This window comes from Oryx dammah, unplaced genomic scaffold (assembly GCF_014754425.2).
Source record: "Oryx dammah isolate SB20612 unplaced genomic scaffold, SCBI_Odam_1.1 HiC_scaffold_6, whole genome shotgun sequence".
NCBI classification, from domain to species: domain Eukaryota; kingdom Metazoa; phylum Chordata; class Mammalia; order Artiodactyla; family Bovidae; genus Oryx; species Oryx dammah.
The window spans coordinates 24,724,134-24,733,901 of NW_024070190.1; the positions used below are offsets into that span (position 1 = coordinate 24,724,134).

At 48.2% G+C, this 9,768-nt stretch overlaps 1 protein-coding gene across 3 annotated transcripts in view; it reads right to left on the bottom strand.

The window, feature by feature from the left end:
• ANXA11 (annexin A11) overlaps nt 1-6,493 on the bottom strand; it is a 42,381-nt gene extending 35,888 nt beyond the window's left edge. Inside the window, exon 1 of one of the 3 annotated variants that reach the window (XM_040242576.1) lies at nt 6,244-6,493. The gene's annotated coding sequence lies outside the window, so the exon portion shown is untranslated. The remainder of the gene's footprint in view (nt 1-6,243) is intronic. The other 2 variants (XM_040242575.1, XM_040242578.1) reach the window with 2 other exon arrangements.
• Between the last annotated feature and the right edge of the window lie 3,275 nt (nt 6,494-9,768).

Here is a 9,768-nt window from a genome sequence, read left to right on the forward strand (position 1 = left end):
AATAGTAAACAGACCACAAGACGCAAGAAATACAATCAAGACTATCTGGCATGTGAGCAGTCTGCATTCTCTACAAAGACAGAAATGACCAAATGCGGTTTGTTGTGATTATCACTGCCTCCTGCCATCTCCTCTCAACCCCAGTCACGTGCTGATTACAAGAGAAACACTTTTAAAAAAAAAAAAAGGAAAAGAAAAGTTGAAAATTAAGGCAAAGACATATTAGATCAGCATGGAGAAAAACCAGAAGTGGAAATATTAATATTAAAACCATGTTGAGAACTTTCCAATAACCCTGCCTCTGCAGACTGAGGGCTTTTTCCAGCCACTTCTCAGCCATTTGCCTTTATCTGGAAACACAGGACTTGGAAAACTACTCACTAGGATTTCATGGTACAACAAGGCTTAGGCCATTCTAGTTCCAAGAAATAGTTTACATGACTTAAAACACAAGCACAGAAAAGACTGTAAAACTTGGGGCCCAAGACTTTACAGCTGACATTTGGTCTTGGGACATTTTTGTGTATTATTTTGTAATATCCCTTGGGGAACAGAGAGTCTGTTTTGCTGCTGTAGATGAGGAAGGAAATATATCTGTGAGTGACAGCCATCTACTTGGACCTATGGGATGGGGGAGGAACCAACCACAAAGTCAGAGGTCCATCCCTGGGTTTTGCGAACTGACCTCCTTTTTTCCATCCCTCCTAAAACCTGGCTATCATGGGGGACCACTGGGACAGACAAGAAGGGGGAAGCTCACAGTCACCACGAGTCTAAGAAGCAGGCAGAGCCAGCCTGATTACTACCTACTCTGCATAAGCCTGAGTGGAAACTAGAGGATGTGGCTTACCCCCTGCCTGACTGATGCTTGCTTCCAAATTTCTGAGCCTTTTACTTACTGTCCTATAAAATGCATTTAATTACTAACTTCAGGACTACAAAGAAGGAATTCTCCCAGATTACTGACAACATATGCTCCTAAAATAGATAATATGGAATTTAAGGCCAAAGGTACAGAATAAGTAACAAATGACACAAGGTACAATCCCATGGACGGAGGAGCCTGGTGGGCTGCAGTCCATGGGGTCGCTAAGAGTCAGACACGACTGAGTGACTTCCTTTTCACTTTTCACTTTCATGCACTGGAGAAGGAAATGGCAACCCACTCCAGTGTTCTTGCCTGGAGAATCCCAGGGATGGAGGAGCCTGGTGGGCTGCCGTCTATGGGGTCACACAAAGTTGGATACGACTGACGCTGCCGTCGCAACAATCCACAAAGATAAGCTTGATAAAGCTGTATACACCAGACGTGCACGCCAAATTCACAAATCCAGAGCAAATGTAAGTTGAGTTTGACTCAAAAAAAAAAAAAAAAGATTCAATAAGCAAGGATGCAGAGGGCACCCTCAAGATCACAGAAATATCTGACGTCTGTGTGCCACACAGAATACGTGTCATGTAAGTTTTTCAGGTTGATCATGTAGCTGGCCACAAAGAAAATCTTAATACAGCCCCACAAGAGATTCTGCCAAGCACCTTCACTCAACGGAACTGTGTCTGTATGCTCAGTTGCATCAACTCTGCGACCCATGGACTGCGGCCCGCCAGGCTACTCTGTCCACGGAATTTTCCAGGGAAGAATACTAGAGCAGGTTGCCATTTCATACAGGGAATCTTCCCGATCTAGGGATTAAACATGCATCTCTCGCATCTCGTGCACTGGCAGCTGAGCCATCGAGGAAGCCGAGAGACCTAGCAGCCAACATTAAAATATGATCAGACCCCCAAAACTTCCTCAGAAATTAAAGATGCTGCCTTCTAAAAAGTCCTTGGATCAGAGCTGATCTACAGAGTACTAGGAAGCAATGGAAAGATGAGCATTTCATATAAAAGCCCACTGGCTAGACTGGTACTCAGAAGAAAATGCTGAGCTCTATGTAATTTTTAAATTAAAAAACTAAAAATAAATGAACCAATTTAGACGTGAAAACTAGAGCAATGAAATAAGCAAAAAGAAATGAGTAACAATAAAGGTTAATGACCAAAAATTAATGACCAAAAAAGTAGAAAGAATTTTTTTAAAAATATTACAAATAATTTCCAAATTATATAACATATTTTATGAGATATATACCTCCAGCGTATCCAATTAGAATCCTATTCTTAGTATCTAATGAAGACATTCTATATCACAAGGCCTGTAATCTGTACTTGATTTGGAAGACTTAATATTATAAAGTGTTAACTCTTCCTTATAAAGATTCCTACCGGTGGCTCAGTGGTAAAGAATTTGCCTGTAATGCAGGAGACCCAGGTTTGATCTCTGGGTTAGGAAGATCCCCTGGAGGAAGGCATGGCAACCCACTCCAGCATTCTTGTCTGAAGAATTCCACAGACAGAGGACCCTAGCGGGCTACAGTCCCTAGGGTTGCAAAGAGTGGGACACAACCGAAGCAACTGAGAATGCACAGACTATTCACTCCAACACTGTATCAAACTATAAAAATAGTCCATAGCCTGCATACCCAGCAATAAGGGAAAGGTTGAAAAAATTACTTTACATCTGTACTACAAAACAGCCAGGGACAACCTAGGGTGGGTGGGGGTGGCCTCTGCTTTTGTGCTCACAGTACAGGGCTGGCAAACAGTGGGTCCTCACTAACTATGAGTTCAACAGCAACATCCTTGTCACTAGCTTTCTAAAATAGCCATGACCTTTTAGGTGAACACAGCAAGCTCAGTCGGCTGTCACCAGACCCCTCACAGACACACCCTTTTCCCCAAGGATGCCATCCCCAGGCTTAACCTCCACCTCCCTGTCATCAGCTCTGAGTTTCTCTTCGTCCCTCACTCATTGCCCTCCAAGCCAGTCTCTGCCCATGCTACAGGTGTAAGAGGCTCCAGGCACCTGACTTCCCTTCATTTCAGGAGTCATTCCTCCCCCTTCTTCCTGCTAAGGCAGTGGCACCTTCAGGACCATAAGCCCCTGGAAGACTAGAACTCAGAGATCATAGAACCAGGAGTCAGCTACCTACCACCCACACACTCCAAACCCAGCTTCAAGATTCTTCGCAGCAACCCAAGATATCAACACTGCCATCGCCACCCTCTAACTGATCTCAAGCCCCCTTTGCAAACATCTTCTCACCAGATTCTGCAAACAACCATTTTACTACCCACAACACTGGGACCCTGTGTGGCTATGTGGCTTGTCCCAGGATACCCATCACAGATGGGAACTCTGCCTCCTCACCCCTCCATTGCCCCACCCCTGTTACTTTCTCACATCAGGAGCAAAGTCAGCTGTGGTTTGAGTCACTATTCACGCCACACTGTCAGGATCCTCCCAAACCACCACATGACATCAGACCTTCATTTCACGGGGTCCCGGGGTCAGGGTCAGTAGGCCTCCTGTGGTATGGTTTCAGCGTTATTAGAAAGCTCCGCTGAATTTCAACAACTGCTTTTTAAAATGCAAATTCCCAACAAAGAAATTTCAGTTTCTCCATTTCTCCTAAAACCTTTCCTATCTAGGTATCCCTCAGATTCCTCATGTTCTACAGGCCGTTGGCTCACAAGGTGCTGTTGAGAAAAATCCAGAGAAACCTGAATCCATTCACTTTGCTGCGATTATGAAATACACCTACATACAGAATCTTCCTCCAGTACCCACCATGGGGCAAGTGCTAGGAACTGCTTAAGGGGGGAAAAGACAGCAGCTGAAAAGAGGGAGGAAACAGCAGGAAAGAGAGTGAGATCCAGGAAGGCCCTCGGTTCTCCGAAGATCCAGCACTCAGCACAGATTTGGTTTCTACATTCACCTCCTGCCCACACCAGCTTTTTTTTTTTTTTTTGCAGTGAATACCCAGGAAAATCCCACACTCACCTACTCTGGCTCAATTCTCATTCCTACCATCCCAAGCTACCCATCCTCCCCAAATCACATGGCCAAGGCATCACTAATCAATCTTGGCCTTCTAGGTGTCGCAATCCAGGACAAGCCCTGACAACAATCCTTGACCAGGTAACATAAAGGAGTCCGAGGGAACGTCCTCTTGACCTCTCTGCTAGTTCCTATGCCCACCTCTCAGTCTGAACTCATTTCCATCTCACTCTCCCCACTTTTCTTTTTTTTTGCCTATCCAAATTTAGCTTCCAAGGTCAAATATCCATGGCCTGCCTCTTTACTTAGCTAACACCTGCTGAGTACCAACATCAGGCAAGGTCCTTTTCGGATGCTACGAGACCAAGAAATGAGTGAGAAATAACCACCCACCCTCCAGACACAGAGGACAGGGCAGAGAGATGTTGGCTGTACAATTACTACTGCAGGGCAAATACTGAGAAGTGATGTTAAAGGAGTGGAGGAGGGCTGTGTGGGCTGGCTGCAAGTCTTGCCCCTTCCTGCTCCAGGTACCTGGATGGCTCCTAGAGGGGCGATGAATGACAGGCAGAACTGGGTAAGGAGGGCAGAAGAGCATGAGCGAAGACAGAGGAACAGGCCAGAAGGAGAGCAATTCAACTAGGCTGACCTTCAGCTGCATGAAGGGAGTAATAAACATGATTATTACTGACTTTTTACAGATGAATACTAATGTGTCAGGCCCTGCTGTAAGCTTTACGTCTATCCGGGACACAGGAGTACGGTCACCACCTATTCAGATCATTGACTGAGCTGTACGGTTGTTAAGTATATTAATTAATTTAATCCTCACAATAACCCTGGGAGGTAGGTATTATTATTGTTGCTGTTGTCATTTAGTCGCTAAGTCATGTTTGGCTCTTTGTGACCTCATGGACTGTAGCCCACCAGGCTCCTCCGTCCATGGGATTTCCAAGGCAAGAATACTGGAGTAGGTAGCCATTTCCTTTTCCAGGGGATTTTCCCAACCCAGGGATAGAACCTGCGTCTCCTGCACTGGCAGGCAGATTCTTTACAGCTGAGCCACCAGGGAAGCTCCAGGTATTATTATTACCCCCATGGTAAAGATAAGGAAACAAAGGCACAGAGACTGGTAAGAGGCGAGATTTGGAAGGGAGACCCAAGGTAGTGTGCCTCCCATGCCAGGCCAACAAACGGCCCTGCAACCTCACCTAGTCTCTCCTGTCAGGGAGAGCCTTGTGGCAAGGAGAGTGCCTTGTGCGAAGGGGCCCTGCTAACTCTCCTGGCATCCCCAACAACTGACTGAAACAAGGAAGGAACATAAGGAGAGCCAGTTGGGGGATGAGCAAGATAACCCGCCCTGCCTGGACTCAGCCTGGCACTGCCCTCTAAGCTTTTGTTCCTGCTGTGGGGGTTGGGCAGAGGCTCATCCCTTGAAGGGTCACTCCAAGTCCAGATCAAAGCAGCAGGGGAGCAAAGTGAAGGCAGGGAGTGTGGTTGGCTACCAAAGATACCCTGGGTCTGTCCTAAAATATCCAATCGCCAAAGAAAGGTCGCTGATTTAGAGGGGAAGGGACAGAAATGTGCCAGGCAAACTGCTCCCAGCTTGGGCTGGAACTGTCTAGCTAAGCTTCTGCACCCCAAAGTCTCAAACTAGTTAGAACTGCACAACTCTCCGTTAAATCAACAGACTCATTTCTTAAAACTTTTTCAGGGGCAAGACAAGTCAAGAATCCCTCCCTGCAACTGCAGCTCAAGGCTGAGATGAAGGAACAGGCAGAGAAGGTGAACACACAGGTGAACGCAGCACCTGGGGTGGATCCTGAGTTCTCTCAAATAAAGTGCCTTATAAATCAACTCCAACAGCAGCAGCTCCCAGGAATTTCCATCGTTCCAGTTCCGGAGGAAAGTTCCTGAAGGCAGCCACCCCTCCTAGGTCTCCGCAACACAAGCCTTTTCCGGAAGGGTACACACACTCTCCAGAAATCAGCGGGGTCAGAGAGGTCGTGGCCACCGCCATCCCCACCCACACCAGCCAGCCGCCTTCTTGTTGCAGGTTAACGGGGTCCCAGGCCCTGAGCCCCGGACCCCAGCGGAGCAGCACAATCACGCGGCCCTGGCCACTGGGGGCCCGCCTGTGCACCGCCCACCCCAGGAGGGCCCCCAGCCGCTGACAGAGCTGGGCAGGAAGGCCGACGAAGCCCGTCCGGGACCAGCCCGACACCCGCGCCTTTGTAACCAGGAAGCCGCAAGGCCGGGCTGAAGGTGGCGCGGGGCAGTCCGGGGCCTCCCGGCGGGGCCGCGGCGCCCTGCCTCCGCCCCGTCCCGTGGCCCCCTCAAGCCGGAGAACCCTCACTCACCTGGCCACGGGGCAGTGGGGAGTCGCGAGGGGAGAAGCGGGACGCGGGCAGCAGCAGCTCTCTCTCCGGGCGTCCTAGGCGCGGCACCTCCGACCGGCCTCGAGTTTTGTCCCACTTCCACACTCGGAGCACTCGCGGAACTCGCGACCCGCAGGCTCCTCGGCCGTCAGGGCGGGGCCGGAGGAGGAGCCCACTGGGCGGAAAACTCCGGGCCCGAGGCCCAACGTGCCCCGGGGCGGGGCCGCGTGCGCCACGGAGGGGCGGGGCTGGGTGGGCGGGGTCGGGCGTGGTGTGCACGCGGCCCCGCCCCCAGGTGAGTCGTTCTGGTCCAGTCTGGGAAGGAAGCCACAGGCCCTCGGCTGCGAGAGGTTACAGCAGGCGCCAGAAGGTCGGGAAGAACCGGTTCGCCGCACCGGCTTCCTTGATCTGTCCTGCCCTGCGCCGCACTCCGGGGGAGCGGATTTCTCCAAACCCCCTCCAGCTCAGTGTACCTTCCTTATTGACTCTGTACATTAAAAAGTGACACAGCAGGATGGACGTGGAGGTGGGGGAGAGTAGCTTTATGGTGCAGAAACTGCAGTCAACTATTAATATCTCAGCCGGCTGATCAAGGTCAACGTCAAGAATGATAGATCAACAGTGATAGTATGTACCGATTGTGGTCTTCTTTTCAAAAATGCATAATCCTAATCTAGTGAGAAAAACACGATTAATCCTGGTTCAGGGATATTTTACAAAACACTTGACCAGTATTCCTCAAAATTGTCAAGGTCATCAAAACCAAGGAAAGTCTGAAACACATTGGTACAGCCAAGAGAAGCCTGAGAGAATGTGAAAACTAAGTGTAATGTGGTATCCTGGATAGGATCCTGGAAAAAGGACATTAGATAAAGACTAAGGACACCTGAGTAAAGTATGGAGGTTAATTGATAATAATGCATCGACACTGGCTCATTCATTGTGGCAAAACACCATGCTAATAAAAGATGTTAATAGAAGAAACGAGTTTATGAGAACTCTATCTGAAATTTTTTGTAACAAACTGGCACCCCACTCCAGTACTCTTGCCTGGAAAATCCCATGGATGGAGGAGCCTGGTAGGCTGCAGTCCATGGGGTCGCTGAGAGTTGGACACGACTCAGTGACTAGGAAATGGCAACCCACTCCAGTGTTCTTGCCTGGAGAATCCCAGGGATGGAGGAGCCTGGTGGGCTGCCGTCTATGGGGTCGCACAGAGTCAGACACGACTGAAGTGACTTAGCAGTTCTAGAAAATAAAGTTTATTTGTTGGAAAAAAAAGGTCATCTATATAATATATTAGTATGTTTATTGTATTTATTTTAAAATATAATATATATTAAATATTATTTAAATGGCAACCCACTCCAGTATTCTTCCCTGGGAAATCTCTTGGACAGAGGAGCCTGGCGGGCTACAGACCCGGGGGTCGCTAAGAGTCGGACAGGACTGAAGCAATTAAGCATCCTTAATATAGTTTTAAAAAACAAATTCACTCTTCATTCTCTCCGCCCACTTTTAGGCGTATCTTTCGTACAGCAGGTAGATGTACTGTTTACAAAACGGTGCTGCTGTGTTTTTCTGCAGCGTGGTTTTTTAGTCACTATATATTGGAGGGTCTTAGCTAGCAAGTGTACAGGGATCAACTTGGTTCTTTCCAACCAGTGCACAATAGGAGCGGGTTTGCGCGTCATCATTTTTTGTTACTTAGCTCCTTACAAAGGACTCTTAGATTGTTGCCCATTTGGGGCCGTTAAAAACAAAGCTGCTGGTTCGATTTGCATTTTAATAGCGAAGGAGCCGGACAGGCCGAGGAGGATGCCAGGCCCGTGTGCTGCGCTCAGTGTCCCTGGTGCAGGCTTGGCCGCAGGAGCCCCGCTAAGAACCCTGGGTATCCAGTCATCTTCCGCAGCCTCTCCAACACCAGCACTTGCCCCAAGGCGCGGCTCTTTTTTGGGACCGTACTGCATTTTTTGGAGATGATTGGGCGGGTGAGGGTGAAATGCAGGCCAATGGCTCGCGAGCGGCTCGAAAGAAACGCGCCCCGGAGCAGAAAAGAGCAGAAAGGGTCAGAGGCACAAGGCAACTCTGGCAGGGTTGTTATTACTCTGATGGGGGGCGCCTGCGGCGTTGTTAGTGCGAGCGCCGGCTTGAAGCGCCCAGCCGAACCGGCAGCTTTCCGGGGGCGGGGGCGGGGGCGGGGAGGGCTTATCTGTTATATGGCTCTTTCTCTGGGCTGGGGGTTTTGTCTGGTAAATTCGTGGCACCCGCCCAGCCCAAAAGCCTGAACACCCAGCACCCCCGCCCCGCAGTGTTCCCAGCTCCTGCTGCTGCTGCTGCTAAGTCGCTTCAGTTGTGTCCGACTCTGTGCGTCCCAGTTTCTAGGTAGTTGCAAAAGCGAGTTTGTTTTGATTGACTCATTTTTCTCCTGACTGAGCGAATGCTTTTAAATATGACATTGATAGATAAGTAAGTCCTTTACCCTGGAATTCTTTCTTTGTGTAGCACAAACTTTTCTGCCTTAGAACTGAGCCCCTCGAAGCCAGAATAGTTACCGCTGGGTTTTGTGATTTGATAGGATCACCATCTGAGGAAAAAGACTAGATTTGGTGTTCAAATGCCCGGGTTTTAGTTCCCATTCTGACACTTGCAAGGGATGCCTTCTCCACTCATTGGTTTTCTCACCTGTAAAAATTTCAAATTAATGTATAAAAATCTGTAAACTAACCTCTACTTCATTGTTGCTCAGGGCTGATGCAAACATCAAACGAAGCGAGGGAAAGTAAGTGCCTTGTAAAAATGTGAGGTGCTGTAGACCTCTGAGTAGTACCCTGTTAAATCTTTTTTACATTGATTCACTCAACTGACTATGGTTGAATACAGCCAAGGTGACCCAGCCAACATGACCAGCCCAGTACTAGGTGCCTTCAGGAAGAGGCACAAAAGAAAACCGCATTACTCTACATACAGTTCTTCTTTAATGGGAAAAAAATATTAAGTTGTAAACACCCCCACACAATAGAGACTTGCAGAAAGGACCCCGGGGTAAATGAGAGGCAGGTGAGAGGCTGGGGTCCAAAAAGTCTGCTATCAGTCTTGCCAGACTTTGCAAAGTGAAAGTGAAAGTCACTTAGTAGGTGCCAGACTCTCTGCGACCCCATGGATTATACAGTCCATGGAGTTCTCCAGGCCAGAATACTGGAGTGAGTAGCCTTTCCTTTCTCCAGGGAATCTTCCCAACCCAGGGATCGAACCCAGGTCTGCCACACTGCAGGTGGATTCTTTACCAATTAGGGAATGTCCTAATTTTTAAAATCATGTTAATCCTCTTTTTTTTTTTTTTAAGGATCTATTCCTTTTATTTCAGCTTTTATCTTTGTACTTTTGTTCCTTCTACTTTCTTTGTGCTTGCTCTAGTGTTCTTTATCTGGTTTCTAGAGTTGAACGTTAGAGTTATTTATTTTTAGAATCTTTTGTTGTTGTTTTCTCTTGGAAATGCCATACAAT